Here is a 27139-nt window from a genome sequence, read left to right on the forward strand (position 1 = left end):
GGCAATGGAACGCTGGCTGCGCGTGTCATAATAGGCTCTGAGCCTTTATATACCTGTGCACAGCAGCAGCCACCTTCAGTCTGCTGCTGGACAGCCAGCAGCAGCAGGAGAGGTATGTAATCAGGAGCCCTCCTGCTAAGGGTAGACAGCTGCTCGTTCCACCCCACCCCCCGCCTTAATTGGTTCTCCTCCCTTCCAACGGTGTTGAGGCGGGTGGGAACAGCAGGGGGTGAAGGTGCTGTGTTTAAAGAGGTGGAGTTATGCAGATCTAAAACGCGTGGATTGCAGCAGCAGCAAGCCGAAAAGTGCAGGCATGTAAGGGATCTAGAGGTTGACAACATGTCTTCTTAACGGGAGTCCAGGAGCTCATCTCCACATATGGACTTTTCAGGATCCTTGGGTGGCTCCGTAGTTTGAAACCAATTCTGGTTATCGCTTCTCGGCCTTTTGGCTAAGATCAAGTGTAGTATCTTTTGAAAAGGCGGTTTTGGATGTTGGCCGCCCTAGTAGATTGATACATTATGCACACTGGGGTTTAGGCGCTTGTTAGTACGCCAGGTGGCTAATATAGTCATCTGGTGGAAAGCATGGCCCCCTAGGATCGACGCCATTGGGCCGGGGAAGATCGAAAGCCCGAAGTGTGAAGTGCCCCAGGAGTGGTGACCCTGGGGTGCCTTAACTCACTGGGATTGGGAACCCCACTTGAGTTTATGGCACATTTGCACAAGCACTTCAAATTTTCTTTCTTCGCACACACCCTTATTCCGGGCCTTCTGGCCTTAGGATGGGGAATTTTTCAATTCCCGGTCGAAGGTCCGGGCAGTATTATACTGTGAAACCTTCACTATTTATTTAATTTCTTTGTCACTGTGTGTCCACTTATTCACGTGTGTCACGTCCTACTAGGATTTTGTCGGGATGCGGTTCCCTTACGGGTTCCTCTCTTGGCAGGTCTAGGGGGGGAGTGTGTGGCCATCAGGTTCCGCTCCCCCCTGAACCCCCCTGGCTCTCCTCTTTCGGGAGGAGAGCGTTGTTGGCTCCCCTCTTCCGGGAGGGGAGCACAGTCTTTGGCTCCCAGTGCCTTGCTCGGGTGAGAACTCGGGCAGGTGCTGGGGGTAAGATTGGGTCGCCTCTGGCTTCGGCTGGAGGTGGCTTTTTGTCCCTGTTCCTCGCTGTGGCCTTTTGGCTCGGAGGGACGGGGAATGGTTTGGGGGACCCTTCTCCTTTTGGAGAGGGTTTCAAGAAGACCAGCATCCTAGTGCACTTTTTTTGTGGCACTTGTCACTTTTTTAAGCGCACTCGGGTTTTGTACACGAATTCGGGCTAAAAAAAAAAAAAAGAAAAAAAAAAAAAAAAAATCTGTTCTTATCAGTTTAATATCTGATACGTCCCCTATCTGGGGACCATATATTAAATGGATTTTTAGAACAGGGAGATGGAAAAAGAGCTTGCTCTGTCCACTCCACGCATTGACCTGGTATTGCAGTATCTCCAGGACCGGTGCACCCCTTCTTTAATGCAGTTTCTAAAATCAGAAAGAATTGAATTCAATGTTTTTTGTTCATTTTGCTTGTTTGTCGGATTTTGGGATGGACTCTTTGGCTTTGCTTTTCTTCTCCTCATTGGATTTTTCATGTTCAAAGTTGCAGAAGCCAGATTACAAGCTCATTTTGGTTCAACTTCAGCAACTGTGCATTGCATTGCCATGTAATGTGATGCAATGCTATCTTTCTAGCTCTCCCTTTTTACTTCCTTTTGGATAAACAGACATATTAGGCAAGCATTTTGGAGCTTTCACCTAAATAACTACAGGTGGTGAGATAAGCTGCACAATATAATTGACCTTTCAGTATATTGTTGCACACACACCATCTATTTAGCAAATGCCCTTGTTATCAACAGCAGCCTTTTAAACTCACCTGAGCTAACAGGTATGTGCGCTGGTTACTCTGCTGCGCTTAAAATTTCTTTTTTGGTTTGCTACAATGCCTTTTCTGAAACGTTGTCTCCTTCTGCTGGAACACTGACTTCTTTCATTTAATGCCTGCAGACTATAAAAGAGAACCCAACCCAAAAAGTTTGGTTGATTAGTCTGTGGCATTCTGTTAAACTGTTGCTTATGGCAGTCTCTGTGAGCTTCTCAGCGACATTCAGCCAGCCAGGTATCCTGCCTGCAGTAGATGGAATGTGGCAATGGAACGCTGGCTGCGCGTGTCATAATAGGCTCTGAGCCTTTATATACCTGTGCACAGCAGCAGCCACCTTCAGTCTGCTGCTGGACAGCCAGCAGCAGCAGCAGGAGAGGTATGTAATCAGGAGCCCTCCTGCTAAGGGTAGACAGCTGCTCGTTCCACCCCACCCCCCGCCTTAATTGGTTCTCCTCCCTTCCAACGGTGTTGAGGCGGGTGGGAACAGCAGGGGGTGAAGGTGCTGTGTTTAAAGAGGTGGAGTTATGCAGATCTAAAACGCGTGGATTGCAGCAGCAGCAAGCCGAAAAGTGCAGGCATGTAAGGGATCTAGAGGTTGACAACATGTCTTCTTAACGGGAGTCCAGGAGCTCATCTCCACAAATGGACTTTTCAGGATCCTTGGGTGGCTCCGTAGTTTGAAACCAATTCTGGTTATCGCTTCTCGGCCTTTTGGCTAAGATCAAGTGTAGTATCTGTTCTTATCAGTTTAATATCTGATACGTCCCCTATCTGGGGACCATATATTAAATGGATTTTTAGAACAGGGAGATGGAAAAAGAGCTTGCTCTGTCCACTCCACGCATTGACCTGGTATTGCAGTATCTCCAGGACCGGTGCACCCCTTCTTTAATGCAGTTTCTAAAATCAGAAAGAATTGAATTCAATGTTTTTTGTTCATTTTGCTTGTTTGTCGGATTTTGGGATGGACTCTTTGGCTTTGCTTTTCTTCTCCTCATTGGATTTTTCATGTTCAAAGTTGCAGAAGCCAGATTACAAGCTCATTTTGGTTCAACTTCAGCAACTGTGCATTGCATTGCCATGTAATGTGATGCAATGCTATCTTTCTAGCTCTCCCTTTTTACTTCCTTTTGGATAAACAGACATATTAGGCAAGCATTTTGGAGCTTTCACCTAAATAACTACAGGTGGTGAGATAAGCTGCACAATATAATTGACCTTTCAGTATATTGTTGCACACACACCATCTATTTAGCAAATGCCCTTGTTATCAACAGCAGCCTTTTAAACTCACCTGAGCTAACAGGTATGTGCGCTGGTTACTCTGCTGCGCTTAAAATTTCTTTTTTGGTTTGCTACAATGCCTTTTCTGAAACGTTGTCTCCTTCTGCTGGAACACTGACTTCTTTCATTTAATGCCTGCAGACTATAAAAGAGAACCCAACCCAAAAAGTTTGGTTGATTAGTCTGTGGCATTCTGTTAAACTGTTGCTTATGGCGGTCTCTGTGAGCTTCTCAGCGACATTCAGCCAGCCAGGTATCCTGCCTGCAGTAGATGGAATGTGGCAATGGAACGCTGGCTGCGCGTGTCATAATAGGCTCTGAGCCTTTATATACCTGTGCACAGCAGCAGCCACCTTCAGTCTGCTGCTGGACAGCCAGCAGCAGCAGCAGCAGGAGAGGTATGTAATCAGGAGCCCTCCTGCTAAGGGTAGACAGCTGCTCGTTCCACCCCACCCCCCGCCTTAATTGGTTCTCCTCCCTTCCAACGGTGTTGAGGCGGGTGGGAACAGCAGGGGGTGAAGGTGCTGTGTTTAAAGAGGTGGAGTTATGCAGATCTAAAACGCGTGGATTGCAGCAGCAGCAAGCCGAAAAGTGCAGGCATGTAAGGGATCTAGAGGTTGACAACATGTCTTCTTAACGGGAGTCCAGGAGCTCATCTCCACAAATGGACTTTTCAGGATCCTTGGGTGGCTCCGTAGTTTGAAACCAATTCTGGTTATCGCTTCTCGGCCTTTTTTCTAAGATCAAGTGTAGTATCTGTTCTTATCAGTTTAATATCTGATACGTCCCCTATCTGGGGACCATATATTAAATGGATTTTTAGAACAGGGAGATGGAAAAAGAGCTTGCTCTGTCCACTCCACGCATTGACCTGGTATTGCAGTATCTCCAGGACCGGTGCACCCCTTCTTTAATGCAGTTTCTAAAATCAGAAAGAATTGAATTCAATGTTTTTTGTTCATTTTGCTTGTTTGTCGGATTTTGGGATGGACTCTTTGGCTTTGCTTTTCTTCTCCTCATTGGATTTTTCATGTTCAAAGTTGCAGAAGCCAGATTACAAGCTCATTTTGGTTCAACTTCAGCAACTGTGCATTGCATTGCCATGTAATGTGATGCAATGCTATCTTTCTAGCTCTCCCTTTTTACTTCCTTTTGGATAAACAGACATATTAGGCAAGCATTTTGGAGCTTTCACCTAAATAACTACAGGTGGTGAGATAAGCTGCACAATATAATTGACCTTTCAGTATATTGTTGCACACACACCATCTATTTAGCAAATGCCCTTGTTATCAACAGCAGCCTTTTAAACTCACCTGAGCTAACAGGTATGTGCGCTGGTTACTCTGCTGCGCTTAAAATTTCTTTTTTGGTTTGCTACAATGCCTTTTCTGAAACGTTGTCTCCTTCTGCTGGAACACTGACTTCTTTCATTTAATGCCTGCAGACTATAAAAGAGAACCCAACCCAAAAAGTTTGGTTGATTAGTCTGTGGCATTCTGTTAAACTGTTGCTTATGGCGGTCTCTGTGAGCTTCTCAGCGACATTCAGCCAGCCAGGTATCCTGCCTGCAGTAGATGGAATGTGGCAATGGAACGCTGGCTGCGCGTGTCATAATAGGCTCTGAGCCTTTATATACCTGTGCACAGCAGCAGCCACCTTCAGTCTGCTGCTGGACAGCCAGCAGCAGCAGCAGCAGGAGAGGTATGTAATCAGGAGCCCTCCTGCTAAGGGTAGACAGCTGCTCGTTCCACCCCACCCCCCCCCTTAATTGGTTCTCCTCCCTTCCAACGGTGTTGAGGCGGGTGGGAACAGCAGGGGGTGAAGGTGCTGTGTTTAAAGAGGTGGAGTTATGCAGATCTAAAACGCGTGGATTGCAGCAGCAGCAAGCCGAAAAGTGCAGGCATGTAAGGGATCTAGAGGTTGACAACATGTCTTCTTAACGGGAGTCCAGGAGCTCATCTCCACAAATGGACTTTTCAGGATCCTTGGGTGGCTCCGTAGTTTGAAACCAATTCTGGTTATCGCTTCTCGGCCTTTTGGCTAAGATCAAGTGTAGAATCTGTTCTTATCAGTTTAATATCTGATACGTCCCCTATCTGGGGACCATATATTAAATGGATTTTTAGAACAGGGAGATGGAAAAAGAACTTGCTCTGTCCACTCCACGCATTGACCTGGTATTGCAGTATCTCCAGGACCGGTGCACCCCTTCTTTAATGCAGTTTCTAAAATCAGAAAGAATTGAATTCAATGTTTTTTGTTCATTTTGCTTGTTTGTCGGATTTTGGGATGGACTCTTTGGCTTTGCTTTTCTTCTCCTCATTGGATTTTTCATGTTCAAAGTTGCAGAAGCCAGATTACAAGCTCATTTTGGTTCAACTTCAGCAACTGTGCATTGCATTGCCATGTAATGTGATGCAATGCTATCTTTCTAGCTCTCCCTTTTTACTTCCTTTTGGATAAACAGACATATTAGGCAAGCATTTTGGAGCTTTCACCTAAATAACTACAGGTGGTGAGATAAGCTGCACAATATAATTGACCTTTCAGTATATTGTTGCACACACACCATCTATTTAGCAAATGCCCTTGTTATCAACAGCAGCCTTTTAAACTCACCTGAGCTAACAGGTATGTGCGCTGGTTACTCTGCTGCGCTTAAAATTTCTTTTTTGGTTTGCTACAATGCCTTTTCTGAAACGTTGTCTCCTTCTGCTGGAACACTGACTTCTTTCATTTAATGCCTGCAGACTATAAAAGAGAACCCAACCCAAAAAGTTTGGTTGATTAGTCTGTGGCATTCTGTTAAACTGTTGCTTATGGCGGTCTCTGTGAGCTTCTCAGCGACATTCAGCCAGCCAGGTATCCTGCCTGCAGTAGATGGAATGTGGCAATGGAACGCTGGCTGCGCGTGTCATAATAGGCTTTGAGCCTTTATATACCTGTGCACAGCAGCAGCCACCTTCAGTCTGCTGCTGGACAGCCAGCAGCAGCAGCAGCAGGAGAGGTATGTAATCAGGAGCCCTCCTGCTAAGGGTAGACAGCTGCTCGTTCCACCCCACCCCCCGCCTTAATTGGTTCTCCTCCCTTCCAACGGTGTTGAGGCGGGTGGGAACAGCAGGGGGTGAAGGTGCTGTGTTTAAAGAGGTGGAGTTATGCAGATCTAAAACGCGTGGATTGCAGCAGCAGCAAGCCGAAAAGTGCAGGCATGTAAGGGATCTAGAGGTTGACAACATGTCTTCTTAACGGGAGTCCAGGAGCTCATCTCCACAAATGGACTTTTCAGGATCCTTGGGTGGCTCCGTAGTTTGAAACCAATTCTGGTTATCGCTTCTCGGCCTTTTGGCTAAGATCAAGTGTAGTATCTGTTCTTATCAGTTTAATATCTGATACGTCCCCTATCTGGGGACCATATATTAAATGGATTTTTAGAACAGGGAGATGGAAAAAGAGCTTGCTCTGTCCACTCCACGCATTGACCTGGTATTGCAGTATCTCCAGGACCGGTGCACCCCTTCTTTAATGCAGTTTCTAAAATCAGAAAGAATTGAATTCAATGTTTTTTGTTCATTTTGCTTGTTTGTCAGATTTTGGGATGGACTCTTTGGCTTTGCTTTTCTTCTCCTCATTGGATTTTTCATGTTCAAAGTTGCAGAAGCCAGATTACAAGCTCATTTTGGTCAAACTTCAGCAACTGTGCATTGCATTGCCATGTAATGTGATGCAATGCTATCTTTCTAGCTCTCCCTTTTTACTTCCTTTTGGATAAACAGACATATTAGGCAAGCATTTTGGAGCTTTCACCTAAATAACTACAGGTGGTGAGATAAGCTGCACAATATAATTGACCTTTCAGTATATTGTTGCACACACACCATCTATTTAGCAAATGCCCTTGTTATCAACAGCAGCCTTTTAAACTCACCTGAGCTAACAGGTATGTGCGCTGGTTACTCTGCTGCGCTTAAAATTTCTTTTTTGGTTTGCTACAATGCCTTTTCTGAAACGTTGTCTCCTTCTGCTGGAACACTGACTTCTTTCATTTAATGCCTGCAGACTATAAAAGAGAACCCAACCCAAAAAGTTTGGTTGATTAGTCTGTGGCATTCTGTTAAACTGTTGCTTATGGCGGTCTCTGTGAGCTTCTCAGCGACATTCAGCCAGCCAAGTATCCTGCCTGCAGTAGATGGAATGTGGCAATGGAACGCTGGCTGCGCGTGTCATAATAGGCTCTGAGCCTTTATATACCTGTGCACAGCAGCAGCCACCTTCAGTCTGCTGCTGGACAGCCAGCAGCAGCAGCAGCAGGAGAGGTATGTAATCAGGAGCCCTCCTGCTAAGGGTAGACAGCTGCTCGTTCCACCCCACCCCCCGCCTTAATTGGTTCTCCTCCCTTCCAACGGTGTTGAGGCGGGTGGGAACAGCAGGGGGTGAAGGTGCTGTGTTTAAAGAGGTGGAGTTATGCAGATCTAAAACGCGTGGATTGCAGCAGCAGCAAGCCGAAAAGTGCAGGCATGTAAGGGATCTAGAGGTTGACAACATGTCTTCTTAACGGGAGTCCAGGAGCTCATCTCCACAAATGGACTTTTCAGGATCCTTGGGTGGCTCCGTAGTTTGAAACCAATTCTGGTTATCGCTTCTCGGCCTTTTGGCTAAGATCAAGTGTAGTATCTGTTCTTATCAGTTTAATATCTGATACGTCCCCTATCTGGGGACCATATATTAAATGGATTTTTAGAACAGGGAGATGGAAAAAGAGCTTGCTCTGTCCACTCCACGCATTGACCTGGTATTGCAGTATCTCCAGGACCGGTGCACCCCTTCTTTAATGCAGTTTCTAAAATCAGAAAGAATTGAATTCAATGTTTTTTGTTCATTTTGCTTGTTTGTCGGATTTTGGGATGGACTCTTTGGCTTTGCTTTTCTTCTCCTCATTGGATTTTTCATGTTCAAAGTTGCAGAAGCCAGATTACAAGCTCATTTTGGTTCAACTTCAGCAACTGTGCATTGCATTGCCATGTAATGTGATGCAATGCTATCTTTCTAGCTCTCCCTTTTTACTTCCTTTTGGATAAACAGACATATTAGGCAAGCATTTTGGAGCTTTCACCTAAATAACTACAGGTGGTGAGATAAGCTGCACAATATAATTGACCTTTCAGTATATTGTTGCACACACACCATCTATTTAGCAAATGCCCTTGTTATCAACAGCAGCCTTTTAAACTCACCTGAGCTAACAGGTATGTGCGCTGGTTACTCTGCTGCGCTTAAAATTTCTTTTTTGGTTTGCTACAATGCCTTTTCTGAAACGTTGTCTCCTTCTGCTGGAACACTGACTTCTTTCATTTAATGCCTGCAGACTATAAAAGAGAACCCAACCCAAAAAGTTTGGTTGATTAGTCTGTGGCATTCTGTTAAACTGTTGCTTATGGCGGTCTCTGTGAGCTTTTCAGCGACATTCAGCCAGCCAGGTATCCTGCCTGCAGTAGATGGAATGTGGCAATGGAACGCTGGCTGCGCGTGTCATAATAGGCTCTCTAGCCTTTATATACCTGTGCACAGCAGCAGCCACCTTCAGTCTGCTGCTGGACAGCCAGCAGCAGCAGCAGCAGGAGAGGTATGTAATCAGGAGCCCTCCTGCTAAGGGTAGACAGCTGCTCGTTCCACCCCACCCCCCGCCTTAATTGGTTCTCCTCCCTTCCAACGGTGTTGAGGCGGGTGGGAACAGCAGGGGGTGAAGGTGCTGTGTTTAAAGAGGTGGAGTTATGCAGATCTAAAACGCGTGGATTGCAGCAGCAGCAAGCCGAAAAGTGCAGGCATGTAAGGGATCTAGAGGTTGACAACATGTCTTCTTAACGGGAGTCCAGGAGCTCATCTCCACAAATGGACTTTTCAGGATCCTTGGGTGGCTCCGTAGTTTGAAACCAATTCTGGTTATCGCTTCTCGGCCTTTTGGCTAAGATCAAGTGTAGTATCTGTTCTTATCAGTTTAATATCTGATACGTCCCCTATCTGGGGACCATATATTAAATGGATTTTTAGAACAGGGAGATGGAAAAAGAGCTTGCTCTGTCCACTCCACGCATTGACCTGGTATTGCAGTATCTCCAGGACCGGTGCACCCCTTCTTTAATGCAGTTTCTAAAATCAGAAAGAATTGAATTCAATGTTTTTTGTTCATTTTGCTTGTTTGTCAGATTTTGGGATGGACTCTTTGGCTTTGCTTTTCTTCTCCTCATTGGATTTTTCATGTTCAAAGTTGCAGAAGCCAGATTACAAGCTCATTTTGGTTCAACTTCAGCAACTGTGCATTGCATTGCCATGTAATGTGATGCAATGCTATCTTTCTAGCTCTCCCTTTTTACTTCCTTTTGGATAAACAGACATATTAGGCAAGCATTTTGGAGCTTTCACCTAAATAACTACAGGTGGTGAGATAAGCTGCACAATATAATTGACCTTTCAGTATATTGTTGCACACACACCATCTATTTAGCAAATGCCCTTGTTATCAACAGCAGCCTTTTAAACTCACCTGAGCTAACAGGTATGTGCGCTGGTTACTCTGCTGCGCTTAAAATTTCTTTTTTGGTTTGCTACAATGCCTTTTCTGAAACGTTGTCTCCTTCTGCTGGAACACTGACTTCTTTCATTTAATGCCTGCAGACTATAAAAGAGAACCCAACCCAAAAAGTTTGGTTGATTAGTCTGTGGCATTCTGTTAAACTGTTGCTTATGGCGGTCTCTGTGAGCTTCTCAGCGACATTCAGCCAGCCAGGTATCCTGCCTGCAGTAGATGGAATGTGGCAATGGAACGCTGGCTGCGCGTGTCATAATAGGCTCTGAGCCTTTATATACCTGTGCACAGCAGCAGCCACCTTCAGTCTGCTGCTGGACAGCCAGCAGCAGCAGCAGCAGGAGAGGTATGTAATCAGGAGCCCTCCTGCTAAGGGTAGACAGCTGCTCGTTCCACCCCACCCCCCGCCTTAATTGGTTCTCCTCCCTTCCAACGGTGTTGAGGCGGGTGGGAACAGCAGGGGGTGAAGGTGCTGTGTTTAAAGAGGTGGAGTTATGCAGATCTAAAACGCGTGGATTGCAGCAGCAGCAAGCCGAAAAGTGCAGGCATGTAAGGGATCTAGAGGTTGACAACATGTCTTCTTAACGGGAGTCCAGGAGCTCATCTCCACAAATGGACTTTTCAGGATCCTTGGGTGGCTCCGTAGTTTGAAACCAATTCTGGTTATCGCTTCTCGGCCTTTTGGCTAAGATCAAGTGTAGTATCTGTTCTTATCAGTTTAATATCTGATACGTCCCCTATCTGGGGACCATATATTAAATGGATTTTTAGAACAGGGAGATGGAAAAAGAGCTTGCTCTGTCCACTCCACGCATTGACCTGGTATTGCAGTATCTCCAGGACCGGTGCACCCCTTCTTTAATGCAGTTTCTAAAATCAGAAAGAATTGAATTCAATGTTTTTTGTTCATTTTGCTTGTTTGTCGGATTTTGGGATGGACTCTTTGGCTTTGCTTTTCTTCTCCTCATTGGATTTTTCATGTTCAAAGTTGCAGAAGCCAGATTACAAGCTCATTTTGGTTCAACTTCAGCAACTGTGCATTGCATTGCCATGTAATGTGATGCAATGCTATCTTTCTAGCTCTCCCTTTTTACTTCCTTTTGGATAAACAGACATATTAGGCAAGCATTTTGGAGCTTTCACCTAAATAACTACAGGTGGTGAGATAAGCTGCACAATATAATTGACCTTTCAGTATATTGTTGCACACACACCATCTATTTAGCAAATGCCCTTGTTATCAACAGCAGCCTTTTAATCTCACCTGAGCTAACAGGTATGTGCGCTGGTTACTCTGCTGCGCTTAAAATTTCTTTTTTGGTTTGCTACAATGCCTTTTCTGAAACGTTGTCTCCTTCTGCTGGAACACTGACTTCTTTCATTTAATGCCTGCAGACTATAAAAGAGAACCCAACCCAAAAAGTTTGGTTGATTAGTCTGTGGCATTCTGTTAAACTGTTGCTTATGGCGGTCTCTGTGAGCTTTTCAGCGACATTCAGCCAGCCAGGTATCCTGCCTGCAGTAGATGGAATGTGGCAATGGAACGCTGGCTGCGCGTGTCATAATAGGCTCTCTAGCCTTTATATACCTGTGCACAGCAGCAGCCACCTTCAGTCTGCTGCTGGACAGCCAGCAGCAGCAGCAGCAGGAGAGGTATGTAATCAGGAGCCCTCCTGCTAAGGGTAGACAGCTGCTCGTTCCACCCCACCCCCCGCCTTAATTGGTTCTCCTCCCTTCCAACGGTGTTGAGGCGGGTGGGAACAGCAGGGGGTGAAGGTGCTGTGTTTAAAGAGGTGGAGTTATGCAGATCTAAAACGCGTGGATTGCAGCAGCAGCAAGCCGAAAAGTGCAGGCATGTAAGGGATCTAGAGGTTGACAACATGTCTTCTTAACGGGAGTCCAGGAGCTCATCTCCACAAATGGACTTTTCAGGATCCTTGGGTGGCTCCGTAGTTTGAAACCAATTCTGGTTATCGCTTCTCGGCCTTTTGGCTAAGATCAAGTGTAGTATCTGTTCTTATCAGTTTAATATCTGATACGTCCCCTATCTGGGGACCATATATTAAATGGATTTTTAGAACAGGGAGATGGAAAAAGAGCTTGCTCTGTCCACTCCACGCATTGACCTGGTATTGCAGTATCTCCAGGACCGGTGCACCCCTTCTTTAATGCAGTTTCTAAAATCAGAAAGAATTGAATTCAATGTTTTTTGTTCATTTTGCTTGTTTGTCGGATTTTGGGATGGACTCTTTGGCTTTGCTTTTCTTCTCCTCATTGGATTTTTCATGTTCAAAGTTGCAGAAGCCAGATTACAAGCTCATTTTGGTTCAACTTCAGCAACTGTGCATTGCATTGCCATGTAATGTGATGCAATGCTATCTTTCTAGCTCTCCCTTTTTACTTCCTTTTGGATAAACAGACATATTAGGCAAGCATTTTGGAGCTTTCACCTAAATAACTACAGGTGGTGAGATAAGCTGCACAATATAATTGACCTTTCAGTATATTGTTGCACACACACCATCTATTTAGCAAATGCCCTTGTTATCAACAGCAGCCTTTTAAACTCACCTGAGCTAACAGGTATGTGCGCTGGTTACTCTGCTGCGCTTAAAATTTCTTTTTTGGTTTGCTACAATGCCTTTTCTGAAACGTTGTCTCCTTCTGCTGGAACACTGACTTCTTTCATTTAATGCCTGCAGACTATAAAAGAGAACCCAACCCAAAAAGTTTGGTTGATTAGTCTGTGGCATTCTGTTAAACTGTTGCTTATGGCGGTCTCTGTGAGCTTTTCAGCGACATTCAGCCAGCCAGGTATCCTGCCTGCAGTAGATGGAATGTGGCAATGGAACGCTGGCTGCGCGTGTCATAATAGGCTCTCTAGCCTTTATATACCTGTGCACAGCAGCAGCCACCTTCAGTCTGCTGCTGGACAGCCAGCAGCAGCAGCAGCAGGAGAGGTATGTAATCAGGAGCCCTCCTGCTAAGGGTAGACAGCTGCTCGTTCCACCCCACCCCCCGCCTTAATTGGTTCTCCTCCCTTCCAACGGTGTTGAGGCGGGTGGGAACAGCAGGGGGTGAAGGTGCTGTGTTTAAAGAGGTGGAGTTATGCAGATCTAAAACGCGTGGATTGCAGCAGCAGCAAGCCGAAAAGTGCAGGCATGTAAGGGATCTAGAGGTTGACAACATGTCTTCTTAACGGGAGTCCAGGAGCTCATCTCCACAAATGGACTTTTCAGGATCCTTGGGTGGCTCCGTAGTTTGAAACCAATTCTGGTTATCGCTTCTCGGCCTTTTGGCTAAGATCAAGTGTAGTATCTGTTCTTATCAGTTTAATATCTGATACGTCCCCTATCTGGGGACCATATATTAAATGGATTTTTAGAACAGGGAGATGGAAAAAGAGCTTGCTCTGTCCACTCCACGCATTGACCTGGTATTGCAGTATCTCCAGGACCGGTGCACCCCTTCTTTAATGCAGTTTCTAAAATCAGAAAGAATTGAATTCAATGTTTTTTGTTCATTTTGCTTGTTTGTCGGATTTTGGGATGGACTCTTTGGCTTTGCTTTTCTTCTCCTCATTGGATTTTTCATGTTCAAAGTTGCAGAAGCCAGATTACAAGCTCATTTTGGTTCAACTTCAGCAACTGTGCATTGCATTGCCATGTAATGTGATGCAATGCTATCTTTCTAGCTCTCCCTTTTTACTTCCTTTTGGATAAACAGACATATTAGGCAAGCATTTTGGAGCTTTCACCTAAATAACTACAGGTGGTAAGATAAGCTGCACAATATAATTGACCTTTCAGTATATTGTTGCACACACACCATCTATTTAGCAAATGCCCTTGTTATCAACAGCAGCCTTTTAAACTCACCTGAGCTAACAGGTATGTGCGCTGGTTACTCTGCTGCGCTTAAAATTTCTTTTTTGGTTTGCTACAATGCCTTTTCTGAAACGTTGTCTCCTTCTGCTGGAACACTGACTTCTTTCATTTAATGCCTGCAGACTATAAAAGAGAACCCAACCCAAAAAGTTTGGTTGATTAGTCTGTGGCATTCTGTTAAACTGTTGCTTATGGCGGTCTCTGTGAGCTTTTCAGCGACATTCAGCCAGCCAGGTATCCTGCCTGCAGTAGATGGAATGTGGCAATGGAACGCTGGCTGCGCGTGTCATAATAGGCTCTCTAGCCTTTATATACCTGTGCACAGCAGCAGCCACCTTCAGTCTGCTGCTGGACAGCCAGCAGCAGCAGCAGCAGGAGAGGTATGTAATCAGGAGCCCTCCTGCTAAGGGTAGACAGCTGCTCGTTCCACCCCACCCCCCGCCTTAATTGGTTCTCCTCCCTTCCAACGGTGTTGAGGCGGGTGGGAACAGCAGGGGGTGAAGGTGCTGTGTTTAAAGAGGTGGAGTTATGCAGATCTAAAACGCGTGGATTGCAGCAGCAGCAAGCCGAAAAGTGCAGGCATGTAAGGGATCTAGAGGTTGACAACATGTCTTCTTAACGGGAGTCCAGGAGCTCATCTCCACAAATGGACTTTTCAGGATCCTTGGGTGGCTCCGTAGTTTGAAACCAATTCTGGTTATCGCTTCTCGGCCTTTTGGCTAAGATCAAGTGTAGTATCTGTTCTTATCAGTTTAATATCTGATACGTCCCCTATCTGGGGACCATATATTAAATGGATTTTTAGAACAGGGAGATGGAAAAAGAGCTTGCTCTGTCCACTCCACGCATTGACCTGGTATTGCAGTATCTCCAGGACCGCTGCACCCCTTCTTTAATGCAATTTCTAAAATCAGAAAGAATTGAATTCAATGTTTTTTGTTCATTTTGCTTGTTTGTCAGATTTTGGGATGGACTCTTTGGCTTTGCTTTTCTTCTCCTCATTGGATTTTTCATGTTCAAAGTTGCAGAAGCCAGATTACAAGCTCATTTTGGTTCAACTTCAGCAACTGTGCATTGCATTGCCATGTAATGTGATGCAATGCTATCTTTCTAGCTCTCCCTTTTTACTTCCTTTTGGATAAACAGACATATTAGGCAAGCATTTTGGAGCTTTCACCTAAATAACTACAGGTGGTGAGATAAGCTGCACAATATAATTGACCTTTCAGTATATTGTTGCACACACACCATCTATTTAGCAAATGCCCTTGTTATCAACAGCAGCCTTTTAAACTCACCTGAGCTAACAGGTATGTGCGCTGGTTACTCTGCTGCGCTTAAAATTTCTTTTTTGGTTTGCTACAATGCCTTTTCTGAAACGTTGTCTCCTTCTGCTGGAACACTGACTTCTTTCATTTAATGCCTGCAGACTATAAAAGAGAACCCAACCCAAAAAGTTTGGTTGATTAGTCTGTGGCATTCTGTTAAACTGTTGCTTATGGCGGTCTCTGTGAGCTTCTCAGCGACATTCAGCCAGCCAGGTATCCTGCCTGCAGTAGATGGAATGTGGCAATGGAACGCTGGCTGCGCGTGTCATAATAGGCTCTGAGCCTTTATATACCTGTGCACAGCAGCAGCCACCTTCAGTCTGCTGCTGGACAGCCAGCAGCAGCAGCAGCAGGAGAGGTATGTAATCAGGAGCCCTCCTGCTAAGGGTAGACAGCTGCTCGTTACACCCCACCCCCCGCCTTAATTGGTTCTCCTCCCTTCCAACGGTGTTGAGGCGGGTGGGAACAGCAGGGGGTGAAGGTGCTGTGTTTAAAGAGGTGGAGTTATGCAGATCTAAAACGCGTGGATTGCAGCAGCAGCAAGCCGAAAAGTGCAGGCATGTAAGGGATCTAGAGGTTGACAACATGTCTTCTTAACGGGAGTCCAGGAGCTCATCTCCACAAATGGACTTTTCAGGATCCTTGGGTGGCTCCGTAGTTTGAAACCAATTCTGGTTATCGCTTCTCGGCCTTTTGGCTAAGATCAAGTGTAGTATCTGTTCTTATCAGTTTAATATCTGATACGTCCCCTATCTGGGGACCATATATTAAATGGATTTTTAGAACAGGGAGATGGAAAAAGAGCTTGCTCTGTCCACTCCACGCATTGACCTGGTATTGCAGTATCTCCAGGACCGGTGCACCCCTTCTTTAATGCAGTTTCTAAAATCAGAAAGAATTGAATTCAATGTTTTTTGTTCATTTTGCTTGTTTGTCGGATTTTGGGATGGACTCTTTGGCTTTGCTTTTCTTCTCCTCATTGGATTTTTCATGTTCAAAGTTGCAGAAGCCAGATTACAAGCTCATTTTGGTTCAACTTCAGCAACTGTGCATTGCATTGCCATGTAATGTGATGCAATGCTATCTTTCTAGCTCTCCCTTTTTACTTCCTTTTGGATAAACAGACATATTAGGCAAGCATTTTGGAGCTTTCACCTAAATAACTACAGGTGGTGAGATAAGCTGCACAATATAATTGACCTTTCAGTATATTGTTGCACACACACCATCTATTTAGCAAATGCCCTTGTTATCAACAGCAGCCTTTTAAACTCACCTGAGCTAACAGGTATGTGCGCTGGTTACTCTGCTGCGCTTAAAATTTCTTTTTTGGTTTGCTACAATGCCTTTTCTGAAACGTTGTCTCCTTCTGCTGGAACACTGACTTCTTTCATTTAATGCCTGCAGACTATAAAAGAGAACCCAACCCAAAAAGTTTGGTTGATTAGTCTGTGGCATTCTGTTAAACTGTTGCTTATGGCGGTCTCTGTGAGCTTTTCAGCGACATTCAGCCAGCCAGGTATCCTGCCTGCAGTAGATGGAATGTGGCAATGGAACGCTGGCTGCGCGTGTCATAATAGGCTCTCTAGCCTTTATATACCTGTGCACAGCAGCAGCCACCTTCAGTCTGCTGCTGGACAGCCAGCAGCAGCAGCAGCAGGAGAGGTATGTAATCAGGAGCCCTCCTGCTAAGGGTAGACAGCTGCTCGTTCCACCCCACCCCCCGCCTTAATTGGTTCTCCTCCCTTCCAACGGTGTTGAGGCGGGTGGGAACAGCAGGGGGTGAAGGTGCTGTGTTTAAAGAGGTGGAGTTATGCAGATCTAAAACGCGTGGATTGCAGCAGCAGCAAGCCGAAAAGTGCAGGCATGTAAGGGATCTAGAGGTTGACAACATGTCTTCTTAACGGGAGTCCAGGAGCTCATCTCCACAAATGGACTTTTCAGGATCCTTGGGTGGCTCCGTAGTTTGAAACCAATTCTGGTTATCGCTTCTCGGCCTTTTGGCTAAGATCAAGTGTAGTATCTGTTCTTATCAGTTTAATATCTGATACGTCCCCTATCTGGGGACCATATATTAAATGGATTTTTAGAACAGGGAGATGGAAAAAGAGCTTGCTCTGTCCACTCCACGCATTGACCTGGTATTGCAGTATCTCCAGGACCGGTGCACCCCTTCTTTAATGCAGTTTCTAAAATCAGAAAGAATTGAATTCAATGTTTTTTGTTCATTTTGCTTGTTTGTCAGATTTTGGGATGGACTCTTTGGCTTTGCTTTTCTTCTCCTCATTGGATTTTTCATGTTCAAAGTTGCAGAAGCCAGATTACAAGCTCATTTTGGTTCAACTTCAGCAACTGTGCATTGCATTGCCATGTAATGTGATGCAATGCTATCTTTCTAGCTCTCCCTTTTTACTTCCTTTTGGATAAACAGACATATTAGGCAAGCATTTTGGAGCTTTCACCTAAATAACTACAGGTGGTGAGATAAGCTGCACAATATAATTGACCTTTCAGTATATTGTTGCACACACACCATCTATTTAGCAAATGCCCTTGTTATCAACAGCAGCCTTTTAAACTCACCTGAGCTAACAGGTATGTGCGCTGGTTACTCTGCTGCACTTAAAATTTCTTTTTTGGTTTGCTACAATGCCTTTTCTGAAACGTTGTCTCCTGCTGCTGGAACACTGACTTCTTTCATTTAATGCCTGCAGACTATAAAAGAGAACCCAACCCAAAAAGTTTGGTTGATTAGTCTGTGGCATTCTGTTAAACTGTTGCTTATGGCGGTCTCTGTGAGCTTCTCAGCGACATTCAGCCAGCCAGGTATCCTGCCTGCAGTAGATGGAATGTGGCAATGGAACGCTGGCTGCGCGTGTCATAATAGGCTCTGAGCCTTTATATACCTGTGCACAGCAGCAGCCACCTTCAGTCTGCTGCTGGACAGCCAGCAGCAGCAGCAGCAGGAGAGGTATGTAATCAGGAGCCCTCCTGCTAAGGGTAGACAGCTGCTCGTTCCACCCCACCCCCCGCCTTAATTGGTTCTCCTCCCTTCCAACGGTGTTGAGGCGGGTGGGAACAGCAGGGGGTGAAGGTGCTGTGTTTAAAGAGGTGGAGTTATGCAGATCTAAAACGCGTGGATTGCAGCAGCAGCAAGCCGAAAAGTGCAGGCATGTAAGGGATCTAGAGGTTGACAACATGTCTTCTTAACGGGAGTCCAGGAGCTCATCTCCACAAATGGACTTTTCAGGATCCTTGGGTGGCTCCGTAGTTTGAAACCAATTCTGGTTATCGCTTCTCGGCCTTTTGGCTAAGATCAAGTGTAGTATCTGTTCTTATCAGTTTAATATCTGATACGTCCCCTATCTGGGGACCATATATTAAATGGATTTTTAGAACAGGGAGATGGAAAAAGAGCTTGCTCTGTCCACTCCACGCATTGACCTGGTATTGCAGTATCTCCAGGACCGGTGCACCCCTTCTTTAATGCAGTTTCTAAAATCAGAAAGAATTGAATTCAATGTTTTTTGTTCATTTTGCTTGTTTGTCGGATTTTGGGATGGACTCTTTGGCTTTGCTTTTCTTCTCCTCATTGGATTTTTCATGTTCAAAGTTGCAGAAGCCAGATTACAAGCTCATTTTGGTTCAACTTCAGCAACTGTGCATTGCATTGCCATGTAATGTGATGCAATGCTATCTTTCTAGCTCTCCCTTTTTACTTCCTTTTGGATAAACAGACATATTAGGCAAGCATTTTGGAGCTTTCACCTAAATAACTACAGGTGGTGAGATAAGCTGCACAATATAATTGACCTTTCAGTATATTGTTGCACACACACCATCTATTTAGCAAATGCCCTTGTTATCAACAGCAGCCTTTTAAACTCACCTGAGCTAACAGGTATGTGCGCTGGTTACTCTGCTGCGCTTAAAATTTCTTTTTTGGTTTGCTACAATGCCTTTTCTGAAACGTTGTCTCCTTCTGCTGGAACACTGACTTCTTTCATTTAATGCCTGCAGACTATAAAAGAGAACCCAACCCAAAAAGTTTGGTTGATTAGTCTGTGGCATTCTGTTAAACTGTTGCTTATGGCGGTCTCTGTGAGCTTCTCAGCGACATTCAGCCAGCCAGGTATCCTGCCTGCAGTAGATGGAATGTGGCAATGGAACGCTGGCTGCGCGTGTCATAATAGGCTCTGAGCCTTTATATACCTGTGCACAGCAGCAGCCACCTTCAGTCTGCTGCTGGACAGCCAGCAGCAGCAGCAGCAGGAGAGGTATGTAATCAGGAGCCCTCCTGCTAAGGGTAGACAGCTGCTCGTTCCACCCCACCCCCCGCCTTAATTGGTTCTCCTCCCTTCCAACGGTGTTGAGGCGGGTGGGAACAGCAGGGGGTGAAGGTGCTGTGTTTAAAGAGGTGGAGTTATGCAGATCTAAAACGCGTGGATTGCAGCAGCAGCAAGCCGAAAAGTGCAGGCATGTAAGGGATCTAGAGGTTGACAACATGTCTTCTTAACGGGAGTCCAGGAGCTCATCTCCACAAATGGACTTTTCAGGATCCTTGGGTGGCTCCGTAGTTTGAAACCAATTCTGGTTATCGCTTCTCGGCCTTTTGGCTAAGATCAAGTGTAGTATCTGTTCTTATCAGTTTAATATCTGATACGTCCCCTATCTGGGGACCGTATATTAAATGGATTTTTAGAACAGGGAGATGGAAAAAGAGCTTACTCTGTCCACTCCACGCATTGACCTGGTATTGCAGTATCTCCAGGACCGGTGCACCCCTTCTTTAATGCAGTTTCTAAAATCAGAAAGAATTGAATTCAATGTTTTTTGTTCATTTTGCTTGTTTGTCGGATTTTGGGATGGACTCTTTGGCTTTGCTTTTCTTCTCCTCATTGGATTTTTCATGTTCAAAGTTGCAGAAGCCAGATTACAAGCTCATTTTGGTTCAACTTCAGCAACTGTGCATTGCATTGCCATGTAATGTGATGCAATGCTATCTTTCTAGCTCTCCCTTTTTACTTCCTTTTGGATAAACAGACATATTAGGCAAGCATTTTGGAGCTTTCACCTAAATAACTACAGGTGGTGAGATAAGCTGCACAATATAATTGACCTTTCAGTATATTGTTGCACACACACCATCTATTTAGCAAATGCCCTTGTTATCAACAGCAGCCTTTTAAACTCACCTCAGCTAACAGGTATGTGCGCTGGTTACTCTGCTGCGCTTAAAATTTCTTTTTTGGTTTGCTACAATGCCTTTTCTGAAACGTTGTCTCCTTCTGCTGGAACACTGACTTCTTTCATTTAATGCCTGCAGACTATAAAAGAGAACCCAACCCAAAAAGTTTGGTTGATTAGTCTGTGGCATTCTGTTAAACTGTTGCTTATGGCGGTCTCTGTGAGCTTCTCAGCGACATTCAGCCAGCCAGGTATCCTGCCTGCAGTAGATGGAATGTGGCAATGGAACGCTGGCTGCGCGTGTCATAATAGGCTCTGAGCCTTTATATACCTGTGCACAGCAGCAGCCACCTTCAGTCTGCTGCTGGACAGCCAGCAGCAGCAGCAGCAGGAGAGGTATGTAATCAGGAGCCCTCCTGCTAAGGGTAGACAGCTGCTCGTTCCACCCCACCCCCCGCCTTAATTGGTTCTCCTCACTTCCAACGGTGTTGAGGCGGGTGGGAACAGCAGGGGGTGAAGGTGCTGTGTTTAAAGAGGTGGAGTTATGCAGATCTAAAACGTGTGGATTGCAGCAGCAGCAAGCCGAAAAGTGCAGGCATGTAAGGGATCTAGAGGTTGACAACATGTCTTCTTAACGGGAGTCCAGGAGCTCATCTCCACAAATGGACTTTTCAGGATCCTTGGGTGGCTCCGTAGTTTGAAACCAATTCTGGTTATCGCTTCTCGGCCTTTTGGCAAGATCAGTGGTGGTTTTCTGCTGCTGGTGTTGTTTGGAGGGCAGTTGTGACTGGGGTTCCCCCTTGTGGGGCCCTAGTGTGCGATTGAGCGGCGATTGTGTTTATCTGCTGTAAAAATGGTGGAGAAAACACGTGGATTAGAGGACTCGGTCCGTCTGAAGGTGGCTGCAGGTCATGAAGGAGAAATCGGTTTGGACCAAGTTTGCGTTGATGTCTTGAAGAACATTAATGGCTTGAAGGTAACGGATGTATTGGCACTGCAGGATTTTCAGAAACAAGGAATTTATGATATCACTTTTGTTTCTTTGAGTATTTGCCAGAGAGTCTACATGGAGTTGGTACGAATGAAGGAAGAAAAGGAATTGAAATGCCTAGAGTTTATTGCACTGGAACCTCTGTTCCAGCAGACATATAAGTATGTGGTTGTGCACATGTATAACCCTAAAGTTCCGGATGAGACTGTTTCCAATTTTTTAGCTCGGTATTGTAGTGAGGTTAAATTTTTGGGAAGAATGAAGAACAAATACAATTATCTAAATGGCAAGAGGAGATATGTTGTAAAACTGAGACCGGATGATAGAGCTATTGGGGGTGCCAAGAGCATTCCTGCACAGTTTTCTATCGGAGGAGAAAGGGGATTTTGTTTTTATAATGGACAGATGGAATATTGTAGGAAGTGTCATGAGTTTGGACATGTTCAGAAAGATTGTCCAGTGCAAGGTGATGTTTGTAGAGGTTGTGGGAAATCTGGGCATGTTGCAAGTGGTTGCCCAATGAATAAGGTGTGTGATTTGTGTGGACATGCAGATCACCTTGCAAGGAAATGTAGATTGTGGGCTCAGATTCCTAGGTCACAGGTGGACGCTGAAGAGAGGCAGAAGAAGACTCGGCAGGAAAGTGGGGAGGAGGGCGAAGGCTCAGACTCAGAGGGGGAAAGCCAAAAACAAGATGGTGGTAGGGGAAGAGACCATGCGGTGCCCAAGATGGAGGAAAAGGGGCGGAGCCAGAAGAAAGTTGGTTTGAGGGAGGGGCTGGAAGTAATAAACAAAGTAGCTGATGTGCATGGCCCGGGTGATGGGATGGATTTGTCTAATATGGCGGAGTCAGTGAATCCTGTTTTGGGAAGAGATGGGGGTGAGGAAATGGAGGTTTTGGAGGAGGAGGATTCTGATTCGGATGGAACTATAACCCCTCAGCAGCGTGATAGGGTTAACAGTGATTGGAGTGAAAATGAGGAGGAAGATGATGGCAAGGAGGAGAGTTATGCCTCCGTGATTAAAAGAAGTAAGGTGGAGGGGTGTTGGTCTGGGGGGCAGGAAGATCCAGTCTCCCTAAGACCAGGTTATTCTAACAGGGACTCGAGTTCTGAGTCGCCTGATATACGTAGAAAAGTGGGTGGCAGGAGTGGGTTTTCTCCTGGTTCATGATGGATCGGGTATGGTGGAGATTTTTTCCTGTTGTTATGATGGCGTTGTGTGTTGCTTCTCTGAATGTACGAGGGATTGGTTCTGCTTGTAGGAGAGCAGGGATACTGGAGTACATTGAGAGTGTGAATGCAGATATTGTCTGTCTGCAGGAATGTGTAATTAAATCTGCCCCGCATGAGAGTGAGTGGAATAAGGGGCAATCTTTTTGGTCCCCATGCTCAGAAAACAGGAATGAAGGGGTGGGCATTTTACTGTGTAATTCCAGTCTAAAGGTTTTAGAGTTTAAAGTAATCATACCTGGGAGATGTTTGTTTTTATTAGTGGATTTTTTAGGTCAGCGGGTACGGGTTTTTAATGTTTATGCCCCTGCTGATAAACAAGCAAGAGTTGGGTTTTTGGAGTCTCTAAAGTTGTTTTTACCAGGCAGAGACTTCACTATAGTGGCTGGAGATTTTAATTGTGTCAGATCCGCAAAAGATCGTAAGAGCTCTACGGAAGGTAGGACTGATGTTACGTCTAATATTTTAAATCAGATTGTGCAGGATTTACGCTACACGGATGCTGGTCTGATGGTTGGGCCAAGTGATAAGTTCACATACATATCAGACAGTGGACGTAGTGTTTCCCGAATTGACTATTTTTTTATGTCTGAAGGGATTAAGGTGGCCAAGTGCAACCATGTGATGACGACTTTTTCTGACCACAAGATGATAGTGGTAGATCTGTGTATAGCTGAGTCCCTGGCTTTTGGAAAGGGACTCTGGAAGCTGAACGTAAGCCTGCTGGAAGAGGAGAGTGTTAAGGTTGGTTTTAATAAAGTGTTTTTGTCTTGTGTGTCTGAACAGCACCTTTTTAAAGATTTGCTAGAGTGGTGGGACTGGGCTAAGGAGAAATTTGCATGTTATTTTAAAGGGGTGTGTTTTAGGAGAGCGAAAGCCAAAAGGGATCATGATGCTGCTGTTATTTCAAAATTGGAAGTACTCCATAAGTTTAAGAGAGCGGGGATGGAGGTGGATAAAGAGATTGCAGATTTGAAGGACGAACTGAAGAAGATACTTATTGAAAAAGGGAAGACTATTATGTTTAAGGCAAAAATAAAGCACATGGAGGAAAATGAGCAATGTTCGAGATACTTTTTTAAAAAATGTTTTAAACCTAAAGGGGTTTTTAAGTCTGTTTTTTCTCCTGCAGGGGAGGTATCTGGGGATGAGATGATTGGCAGTATTCTTTCCTTTTATGAAACACTCTTCTCTAACGATAGTAGAGCCAGTGATGCGGAAATTAATGATTATTGCAAAGTATTAACTAATAATATTCCTGAGGAGAAAATTGGGTTTTTAAGTGAGGAGGTTGGGAAAGATGAAATTAGACGGGCAGTGGATGGCTTGGCGAAAGGCAAGACGCCAGGCTGTGATGGTCTTCCTGCTGAATTTTATGTTAGATTTTGGGATATTATAGGTGTGGAGTTTTCCCGGGTGGTGCAATATGGTTTTACTCATGGGATTTTATCGGTTTCTATGCGTAGGGGGATTGTTACGCTGATTCATAAGAAAGGGGACATGAGGGATATTAAAAATTGGAGGCCCATAACATTGTTAAACAGTGATTACAAAATTATTTCTAAAATTGTGGCTGGTAGACTGGCAGATGTGATAGGTGATATGGTGGGGGAGTATCAGGCATGTGCAGTGCCTGGTAGGAAAATTTCAGATAATTTGCTGCTTCTAAGAGACTTAATTTATCAGGCTAATTTGAATAAGAATGCTCTTTTGTTACAGTCGGTGGACCTGGAGAAAGCCTTTGATAAAATATCACATAGATTTTTGTTCTCTGCTTTAAGTCACCTTGGTGTTCCGGATAAATTATTGATGGTCATTAAGAGTTTTTATTGTGGGGTCAGTAGCCAGATTTTAGTTAATGGGCATGTGAGTTCCAGTTTTAATATTTTATCGGGAGTTAGGCAGGGTTGTCCCCTGTCACCAATTCTTTTTATCTGTGTGGTGGAGGCCCTTTTAAAAAGTGTGCAAGTTGACAAGTGTGTGGCTGGTGTTTTTATTCCTGGGGGATCCGGGGGTCCAGTCAAGTCTTTAAGTTATATGGATGATATTGTTTTTACTTGTGGTTCACAGGCGGATCTCAATAGAGTGAATTTGCACGTAAGGATTTTTTGTTGTGTGGCTGGTATGGCGGTGAATTGGGGAAAGTGCCAGCTTTGTAACTTTGGGAGGCAGGTTGAGGTTAACGTGGCAGGAGTGGAGAGTAGGGAGGAAATTGAGGTTCTTGGTGTCATCTTTGAGAAGGAACTGAAAGGGAAAAGCAGCCTGAAGATTCTAGAAGACAAAATGGATCAGAAGTTGAACTTTTGGAAACTAAGGAACCTGTCGCTGAGAGGGAAAGTGCTGGTAATCAAGTCTGTGATTCTCCCGCTTCTGCTGTACACTGCTTTGATTTTCCCACCTGCTGTGCTTTGGACAAAGAGAGTGACAAGGAAACTGTTTGTGTTTTTTTGGGGATCCAAAATGGAGAAACTAAGAAGAGGAATGGTTATGTGTTCTGTGGAAAATGGGGGTTGTGATTTTCCTAACATTGACTTATTTTTAAGAATGCATTATTTTTTGAACATTTATAAATTATCCCAGTGCAATAACAGGACTGCGGACATGTGCAAATATTTAGCAGGACGGCTTTTCCAGAAATGGAGCTGGTGTGAGAAGGATTTAAGAAAACCAGTTTCGTTTGTGATACCGTTTTTTTATGTGGTGCTTAGGTCCTTCTATGATCAAAATGGGATAAGCTCCATGGTTAGACCGGACAAAAAACTGATTGTCTCAGGTATTAAGAAGAAGGAGATGTTATGTGATGTGCCGTTTTGTAATAATGCACAGTCTGGACAGGTGTGGAAGCTTTTTTTCATGCGTGGAATCAGCAACAGACAGAAGGATGTAACCTGGATGGCGTTGCATGGATGCTTGCCAACAAGGGCTTTTTTGAATGACCGGGGGATAAAGGTTCAAGAACTATGTCCTAGGGAAGGTTGCAATAAGGTGGAAACAATACAGCATATTTTTTGGGACTGTTTTTTTGCTAAAAAAGTTTTTACCTTGTTGTCACGTATGTTTGTTGCTTTAGTTGGTTTTCATTGTTTCGATTTTGAAAGGATTTTAATAGGTCAAGATTTTAAGTACTCGCAAAGGAAGCGGGCAAGCTGGATTATTTTTGTCATATATAAAGAGGTTTTATGGGACGTTCGGAATTTGGTGATTTTTAAAAAGATTGTTTTTTCCCCCATGGAATGCAGAAAGATTTTTCTTGCTAGACTGTTTTATGCCTATTTATTGGATAAAAAGAAGTATGGTGAGACAGCAGCAGAAGCACTCTGGAACTTTTCACATTGGACTTCTTACAGTAAGTAACAGTTAATTGCAGGGTTGTGATTTTTGGGATTTTGTTTTTGTTTTTCCGAATGATGATTTGAGAACCCGTTATGTGAATATGCGCTATGATGCATAAATTAATGTGGGTCTTAATCTGAGGAAAAAAAAAAAAATCTGTTCTTATCAGTTTAATATCTGATACGTCCCCTATCTGGGGACCGTATATTAAATGGATTTTTAGAACAGGGAGATGGAAAAAGAGCTTGCTCTGTCCACTCCACGCATTGACCTGGTATTGCAGTATCTCCAGGACCGGTGCACCCCTTCTTTAATGCAGTTTCTAAAATCAGAAATAATTGAATTCAATGTTTTTTGTTCATTTTGCTTGTTTGTCGGATTTTGGGATGGACTCTTTGGCTTTGCTTTTCTTCTCCTCATTGGATTTTTCATGTTCAAAGTTGCAGAAGCCAGATTACAAGCTCATTTTGGTTCAACTTCAGCAACTGTGCATTGCATTGCCATGTAATGTGATGCAATGCTATCTTTCTAGCTCTCCCTTTTTACTTCCTTTTGGATAAACAGACATATTAGGCAAGCATTTTGGAGCTTTCACCTAAATAACTACAGGTGGTGAGATAAGCTGCACAATATAATTGACCTTTCAGTATATTGTTGCACACACACCATCTATTTAGCAAATGCCCTTGTTATCAACAGCAGCCTTTTAAACTCACCTGAGCTAACAGGTATGTGCGCTGGTTACTCTGCTGCGCTTAAAATTTCTTTTTTGGTTTGCTACAATGCCTTTTCTGAAACGTTGTCTCCTTCTGCTGGAACACTGACTTCTTTCATTTAATGCCTGCAGACTATAAAAGAGAACGCAACCCAAAAAGTTTGGTTGATTAGTCTGTGGCATTCTGTTAAACTGTTGCTTATGGCGGTCTCTGTGAGCTTCTCAGCGACATTCAGCCAGCCAGGTATCCTGCCTGCAGTAGATGGAATGTGGCAATGGAACGCTGGCTGCGCGTGTCATAATAGGCTCTGAGCCTTTATATACCTGTGCACAGCAGCAGCCACCTTCAGTCTGCTGCTGGACAGCCAGCAGCAGCAGCAGCAGGAGAGGTATGTAATCAGGAGCCCTCCTGCTAAGGGTAGACAGCTGCTCGTTCCACCCCACCCCCCGCCTTAATTGGTTCTCCTCCCTTCTAATGGTGTTGAGGCGGGTGGGAACAGCAGGGGGTGAAGGTGCTGTGTTTAAAGAGGTGGAGTTATGCAGATCTAAAACGCGTGGATTGCAGCAGCAGCAAGCCGAAAAGTGCAGGCATGTAAGGGATCTAGAGGTTGACAACATGTCTTCTTAACGGGAGTCCAGGAGCTCATCTCCACAAATGGACTTTTCAGGAT

General features: G+C 44.6%; 15 non-coding genes and 2 pseudogenes across 15 annotated transcripts; all 17 read left to right on the top strand.

Annotated features, from left to right (window-relative positions):
* The first annotated feature begins 431 nt into the window (after positions 1–431).
* LOC141230429 (U2 spliceosomal RNA) lies at positions 432–523 on the top strand (annotated as a pseudogene).
* A 760-nt stretch (positions 524–1283) lies between these two features.
* LOC141230383 (U2 spliceosomal RNA) lies at positions 1284–1511 on the top strand (annotated as a pseudogene).
* Positions 1512–2623: 1112 nt separating this feature from the next.
* LOC141230559 (U2 spliceosomal RNA) lies at positions 2624–2814 on the top strand. The gene has a single exon (XR_012297017.1). It is a non-coding gene; the product is annotated as a U2 spliceosomal RNA (small nuclear RNA).
* A 1115-nt stretch (positions 2815–3929) lies between these two features.
* Positions 3930–4120, top strand: LOC141230270 (U2 spliceosomal RNA). Its single transcript, XR_012296822.1, has one exon. It is a non-coding gene; the product is annotated as a U2 spliceosomal RNA (small nuclear RNA).
* A 1115-nt stretch (positions 4121–5235) lies between these two features.
* LOC141230257 (U2 spliceosomal RNA) lies at positions 5236–5426 on the top strand. Its single transcript, XR_012296809.1, has one exon. It is a non-coding gene; the product is annotated as a U2 spliceosomal RNA (small nuclear RNA).
* A 1115-nt stretch (positions 5427–6541) lies between these two features.
* LOC141230560 (U2 spliceosomal RNA) lies at positions 6542–6732 on the top strand. Its single transcript, XR_012297018.1, has one exon. It is a non-coding gene; the product is annotated as a U2 spliceosomal RNA (small nuclear RNA).
* A 1115-nt stretch (positions 6733–7847) lies between these two features.
* LOC141230561 (U2 spliceosomal RNA) lies at positions 7848–8038 on the top strand. The gene has a single exon (XR_012297019.1). It is a non-coding gene; the product is annotated as a U2 spliceosomal RNA (small nuclear RNA).
* Positions 8039–9154: 1116 nt separating this feature from the next.
* On the top strand, positions 9155–9345 carry LOC141230562 (U2 spliceosomal RNA). Its single transcript, XR_012297020.1, has one exon. It is a non-coding gene; the product is annotated as a U2 spliceosomal RNA (small nuclear RNA).
* A 1115-nt stretch (positions 9346–10460) lies between these two features.
* Positions 10461–10651, top strand: LOC141230563 (U2 spliceosomal RNA). The gene has a single exon (XR_012297021.1). It is a non-coding gene; the product is annotated as a U2 spliceosomal RNA (small nuclear RNA).
* A 1116-nt stretch (positions 10652–11767) lies between these two features.
* Positions 11768–11958, top strand: LOC141230564 (U2 spliceosomal RNA). Its single transcript, XR_012297022.1, has one exon. It is a non-coding gene; the product is annotated as a U2 spliceosomal RNA (small nuclear RNA).
* A 1116-nt stretch (positions 11959–13074) lies between these two features.
* Positions 13075–13265, top strand: LOC141230565 (U2 spliceosomal RNA). The gene has a single exon (XR_012297023.1). It is a non-coding gene; the product is annotated as a U2 spliceosomal RNA (small nuclear RNA).
* A 1116-nt stretch (positions 13266–14381) lies between these two features.
* Positions 14382–14572, top strand: LOC141230214 (U2 spliceosomal RNA). The gene has a single exon (XR_012296768.1). It is a non-coding gene; the product is annotated as a U2 spliceosomal RNA (small nuclear RNA).
* A 1115-nt stretch (positions 14573–15687) lies between these two features.
* Positions 15688–15878, top strand: LOC141230566 (U2 spliceosomal RNA). Its single transcript, XR_012297024.1, has one exon. It is a non-coding gene; the product is annotated as a U2 spliceosomal RNA (small nuclear RNA).
* A 1116-nt stretch (positions 15879–16994) lies between these two features.
* Positions 16995–17185, top strand: LOC141230567 (U2 spliceosomal RNA). The gene has a single exon (XR_012297025.1). It is a non-coding gene; the product is annotated as a U2 spliceosomal RNA (small nuclear RNA).
* A 1115-nt stretch (positions 17186–18300) lies between these two features.
* LOC141230569 (U2 spliceosomal RNA) lies at positions 18301–18491 on the top strand. Its single transcript, XR_012297027.1, has one exon. It is a non-coding gene; the product is annotated as a U2 spliceosomal RNA (small nuclear RNA).
* A 1115-nt stretch (positions 18492–19606) lies between these two features.
* Positions 19607–19797, top strand: LOC141230245 (U2 spliceosomal RNA). Its single transcript, XR_012296798.1, has one exon. It is a non-coding gene; the product is annotated as a U2 spliceosomal RNA (small nuclear RNA).
* A 6070-nt stretch (positions 19798–25867) lies between these two features.
* LOC141230381 (U2 spliceosomal RNA) lies at positions 25868–26061 on the top strand. The gene has a single exon (XR_012296906.1). It is a non-coding gene; the product is annotated as a U2 spliceosomal RNA (small nuclear RNA).
* Positions 26062–27139: the final 1078 nt, after the last annotated feature.

This window comes from Phyllobates terribilis, unplaced genomic scaffold, assembly GCF_046119375.1.
Source record: "Phyllobates terribilis strain yellow unplaced genomic scaffold, ASM4611937v1 Scaffold_499__1_contigs__length_1316695, whole genome shotgun sequence".
Classification (NCBI taxonomy): domain Eukaryota; kingdom Metazoa; phylum Chordata; class Amphibia; order Anura; family Dendrobatidae; genus Phyllobates; species Phyllobates terribilis.